Source organism: Mirounga leonina, unplaced genomic scaffold (assembly GCF_011800145.1).
Source record: "Mirounga leonina isolate KUSES-001 unplaced genomic scaffold, KU_Mleo_1.0 Mir_200, whole genome shotgun sequence".
NCBI lineage: Eukaryota > Metazoa > Chordata > Mammalia > Carnivora > Phocidae > Mirounga > Mirounga leonina.
The window spans coordinates 2,918-9,034 of record NW_023270503.1 but is presented as its reverse complement, the minus strand read 5'-3'; positions in this window follow the sequence as shown (position 1 = coordinate 9,034).

The window sequence follows — 6,117 nt, the reverse complement described above, 5'->3', positions numbered from 1 at the left end:
TTTTTAATTTAAATTCAATTAGCCAACATAGAGTACATCCAGAAGTAGAGTTCAGTAATTCATCAGTTGCGTATAACACCCAGTGCTCATCACATCACGTGTCCTCCTTAATGCCCATCACCCAGTTACCCCATCCCCCACCCACCTCCCCTCCAGCAGCCCTTAGTTTGTTTCCTGTAAAGAGTCTCTCAAGGTTTGTCTCCCTCTCTGATGACTTCCCATTCAGTTTTCCCTCCCTTCCCCTATGATCTTCTGTGCTGTTTCTTATATTCCACATATGAGTGAAACCATATGATAATTTTCTTTCTCTGATTGACTTATTTCGCTCAGCATAATACCCTCCAGTTCCATCCATGTCAGTGTAAATGGTAAGATTTCATCCTTTCTGATGGCTACATAATATTCCATTGCATATATATATATATATATATATATATGCATATATATATATGATATATATATATATCACAACTTCTTTATCCATTCATCTGTTGATGGACATCTGGGCTCTTTCCATAGTTTGGCTATTGTGGACATTGCTGCTATAAACATTGGGGTGAAGGTGCCCCTTCGGATCCCTACTTTTGTATCTTTGGGGTAAATACCTAGTAGTGCCAATTGCTGGGTCGTAGGGTAGCTCTGTTTTTTAACTTCTTAGGGAACCCCCATACTAACAGCCCCATTTCAAATGCAGGCTCAGAAAGATGTCCTGGGAATGAACTCTTTCCATTTTGGAGGCTCTGCAGGAGATTGGGGACTGGCCTGAGCCCCACAAGTCTGGAGGGCCCCTGCCAGCCAAGCCCATCTGACAGAGTATACAGGTCCATGCAGGTCATGGAATCCAGGTTTCATGAGCAGGCTCTTTGGGACCATGGAATGTGCCTAATCCCAAGCCTTAACCTATGCACATATTTACTGTGATGGTAGAGGTGGAGGAATCTGTATGGTCTTGATAGGATGGGGCCAAGCATGCTGATAGGATATCTTTCACTAAAAGGCACCTGAAGGCCTTGATAACCAGTAAGCCCAGGACCCCATCATAAAGCCAGTCCAGATGGGGGCTGACTTTACACCAGTTTGAAGCTGAAGCCTCAGAAAAAATTTGTGTGGTGGAATCTATCCACACAGCAGACTGTGTTGGTGTCTGGGGACAGGCCAAAGCTCCACAGGCCTTGAGGGCCACAAATGCCCAAGGCTGGCTTCAGTGTGTGGGCTGCCCATGCCCAGGCCCTTCGGGTCAGGGCATCTGGGGACCTGCAACAGAGCAGCTGTAGGGGAGAGGTTGACATCCAGAGCAAGCTGTGTGGGGTACCTGGCACCTGCCTCATTGCAACTTACCCTATGCCATAAGAGGTCCCCAGTTTCAAATGCAACCCCTAAAAGATGTTTGGGGGGCGGGCTCACTGTGCCCTGGAGGCTCTACAAACTTTGAGGACCAGTTTATGGTCCACAGGATTGGAGGACCCAGGCAGCCAAAGGCCGGCTGATAGAGTATAGATTTACCCATGTGTGTGAGACTCAGGTCTGGGAAGCCGGGGATCTGGAACAGGGCAGTTGTAGTAAGAGGCTGGATCACAGGAGCAGGCTATTTGGGGGTACCTGACAACTGCTTCATCTGAAGCCTTAGTTTATACAAATGCACATATTCTCCCTGCAGGCCAATCTAGAGACAGCCACACTGCCTTGTCAGCACTGGGTAGGGAAACTGACCTGGGACCGGGCAAGTGTCCTGAAAAGATGGGTCTTGGGAGTGGCCTGTTGAGGGTACAAGGAACCCGCCTATTCCAAGCCCTATCCTACACAAAAGTGCATATGCTCTCTGAAGTTACAGGTGGAGGAGTCTGGACTGCCTTGCCAGGGTGCAGTTTGTTGAGCTATAGGCTATAACAGTACCCTTAACTGAGAGACACCTAGGAGGCTTGATTATTGGTAAGCCCTGGACTCATCAGGTGGCCATTCCTAAAGGGGACTGAGCTTGTCCAGTTGAAAGGTGCCAGCTCAGGAAGATTTTGGGGCAGTGAGCTCCGTCTGGCCTGGAGGCTGGTCTGGGACCAATCTAAGCCCCACACGCTTGGAGGGCCTCCCAGCTACCTTCAGCTGACGGGGTGCTTACTGCCCATGCGTGAGCCGTGTAGCTAGGGGCCTGGATACAGGGCAATGTTGGATGACGTCCGGTCACAGTAGCAGACTCTCGGGGGGTACCCAACATGTGCCTAAATCCAAGCCCTTACCTACACAAATGTACATATTTTTTTTCTGAAATCTGCTTGGTTTGGGGGGACACATAATGCTCAGACTGATTTTGTCATTGCCACAGTGAATCTAACACTGCTTAAAACACTGTGGGAATTACTCCAAATGTAACTTAACTTATAGTTATAGGTAGAGACTATACCAGGTGGGGTTGTCACACAAAGGAAACTTTATTTGCAACAAATGAGATGACAGCGAATAACTTCCAAAGCCATGACTCCCTGAGCAGGTGTGAGTGGGTTTCTTTTATTTAAGTTAGGATGAATACTCAGGGGAGTTTTGTCATAACATGTAGAGGCGCACATAAGATCACATATGCACTTTAAAGAAACATGCCTGTACATACACTGTACATTATGTTAATAAGGTTTGTGCTCCTTCCTGGGCAGAGATTTTATTAATTTTTTAAAGATTATTTATTTATTTATTTGACAGAGAGAGACACAGTGAGTGAGGGAACACAAGCAGGGGGAGTGGGAGAGGGAGAAGCAGGCTTCCCGCGGAGCAGGGAGCCCGATGTGGGGCTCCATCCCAGGACCCTGGGATCATGACCCGAGCCGAAGGCAGCCGCCCAACGACTGAGCCACCCAGGCGTCCCAAGATTTCATTTTTTTATGGCTAAGTAATATTCCATTGTATTTATACACCAATTCTTCTGTATCCATTCATCAGTCAATGGACATTTGGGTTCTTACCACAATCTGGCTATTGTTGATAATGCTGCCATAAACATCAGAGTGCATGTATCCCTTTGAATTAGTATTTGTGTATTCTTTGGGTAAATACCTAGTAGTACAATTGCTGGACTGTAGGGTAGTTCTATTTTTAACTTTTTGAGGAATCTCCATACTGTTTTCCAGAGTAGCCGCACCAGTTTGCACTCCCACCAACAGTGCAAGAGGGTTCCCCTTTCTCCAAATCCTTGCCAACACCTATTCTTTCTCGTGTTGTTGATTTTAGCCATTCTGACATGTGTGAGGTGATATCTCCTTGTAATTTTGATTTGCATTTCCCTGATGATGTGTGATGTTGAGCATCTTTTCATGTGCCTGCTGGCCATCTGTGTATCTTCTTTGGAAAAGTGTCTATCCATGTCTTCTGCCCATTTTTTAAAAAGATTTTATTTATTTATTTGACAGAGAGAGGGAACACAAGCAGGGGGAGTGGGAGAGGGAGAAGCAGGCCCCCTGATGAGCAGGGAACCTGATGCGGGGCTCGATCCCAGGACCCTGGGATCATGCCCCGAGCAAAAGGCAGATGCCTACCGACTGAGCCATCCAGGTGCCCCTCTTCTGCCCATTTTTAATAGGATTATTTGTTTTTTGAATGTTGAGTTTTATAAGTTCTTTATGGATTTGGGATATTAACCCTTTATCAGATATGTCATTTGCAAATATCTTCTCCTATTCCATTGGTTGCTGCTTAGTTTTGTTGATCGTTTCTTTTGATGTGCAGGAGCTTTTTATTTTGATGTAGTCCCAATAGTTTATTCTTGCTTTTGTTCCCCCTTGCTTCAGGAGACATATCGAGAAAGAAGTTGCTTTGGCTGATGTCAAAGATATTACTACCTGTATTCTACTCCAGGATTTTTATGGATTCAGGTCTCACATTTAGGTCTTTAATCCATTTTGAATTTATTTTTGTGTATGGTATAAGAAAGTGGTTCAGTTTCATTCTTTTGAATGTTGCTGTCCAGTTTTACCAATACCACTTGTTGAAGAGACTGTCTTTTTTCCATTGGATAGCCTTTCCTGCTTTTTTGAAGATTAGTTGACCTCATGTTGTGGGTCCATTTCTGGGTTTTCTCTTCTGTTCCATTGATCTATGTGTCTGTTTTTGTGCCAGTACCATACTGTCTTAATTACTACAGATTTGTAATATAGCTTGAAGTCCAGAATTGTGATGCCTCCAGCTTTTCTTTTTCAGGATTGCTTTGGCTATTTGGGGTCTTTTGTGGTTCCATACAAATTTTATGATTGCTTGTTCTAGTTCTGTGAAAGATGTTGGTGGTATTTGATAGTGATTGCTTTAAATGTGTAGATTGCTTTGGGTAGTATAGACATTTATCAATGTTTGTTCCTCCAATCCATGAGCATAGGAATGTCTTTCCACTACTTTGTGTCCTCTTCAATTTCTTTCATAAGTGTTCTATAATTTTCAGACTACAGATCTTTTACTTCTTTGGTTAGGTTTATTCATAGGTATCTTATTGTTTTTGGTGCAGTTGTAAATGGGATAAATTCCTTAATTTCTTTTTCTGCTGCTTCATCATTGGTGTATAGAAATGCAACAGATTTTTGTACGTTGACTTTGTATCCTGTGATTTTGTTGAATTCCTGTATCAGTTGTAGCAATTTTTTGGTGGAGCCTTTTGGGCTTTCTACATAGAGTCATGTCTTCTACAACTAGTGAAAGTTTGACTTCTTCCTTGCTGATTTGGATGCTTTTTATTTCTTTTTGCTGTCTGATTGCCAAGGTTAGGCCTTACAGCTAAGTTGAATAAAAGTGATGAGAATGGACATCCCTGTCACGTACCTGTCCTTGGGGGAAAAGCTCTCAGTTTTTCCCCATTGAGGATGATGTTAGCTGTGGGTCTTTCAAATGTACCTTTTGTGATGTTGAGGTATGTTCTCTCTATCCCTACTTTGTTAAGGGTTTTTGTCAAGAATGGATGCTATGTTTTATCAAATGCTTTTTCTGCATCTATTGAGAGGATCATATGGTTCTTGTCCTTTCCTTAACAATGTGGTGTATCATGTTGATTGATTTGTGAATATTGAACCACCCCTACAGCCCAGGAATAAATCCCTTTTGACCATAGTGAATAATTCTTTTAATATACTACTGGATTCAATTTGCTAGTATCTTGTTGAGAATTTTTGCATGTTCATCAGACATGGATATGGCCTGTAAGTCTCCTTTTTACTGGGGTCTTTGTCTGGTTTTAGAATCAAGGTAATGCTGGCCTTGTAGAAGGAGTCTAAAAGTTTTCCTTTCATTTCTATTTTTTGGAATAGTTTGAGAAGAATAGGTATTAAGTTTTCTTGAAATGGCTGGTAGAATTCCCCTGAAAGCCAAGCCATCTGACCCTGGACTTTTGTTTGTTGGGAGATTTTTGATTGCCGATTCGATTTTTTTTAAATTTTATTATGTTATGTGAATCACCATACATTACATCATTAGTATTTCATGTAGTGTTCGGTATGTGCCCTCTTTAATACCCACCACCAGGCCACCCCCCCCCCCCAGGGAGGGGGTTGGAAGGATGGGTTAGCCTGCTGATGGGAATTAAAGAGGGCACGTTCTGCATGGAGCACTGGGTATTATACACAAATAAAGAATCATGGAACACTACATCAAAAACTAATGATGTACAAGTCAGGAAACGACAGATGTTGGCGGGGATGCAGAGAAAGGGGAACCCTCCTACACTGTTGGTGGGAATGCAAGCTGGTGCAGCCACTCTGGAAAACTGTATGGAGGTTCCTCAAAAAGTTGAAAATAGAGCTACCATATGATCCAGCAATTGCACTACTGGGTATTTACCCCAAAGATACAAAAGTAGGGATCCGAAGGGCTACGTGCACCCCGATGTTTATAGCAGCAATGTCCACAATAGCCAAACTGTGGAAAGAGCCAAGATGTCCATCGACAGATGAATGGATAAAGAAGATGTGGTATATATATACAATGGAATATCATGCAGCCATCAAAAGGAATGAGATCTTGCCATTTGCAACGACGTGGATGGAACTGGAGGGAATTATGTTGAGTGAAATAAGTCAAACAGAGAAAGATATGTATCATATGATCTCATTGATATGAGGAATTCTTAATCGCAGGAAACAAACTGAGTGTTGTTGG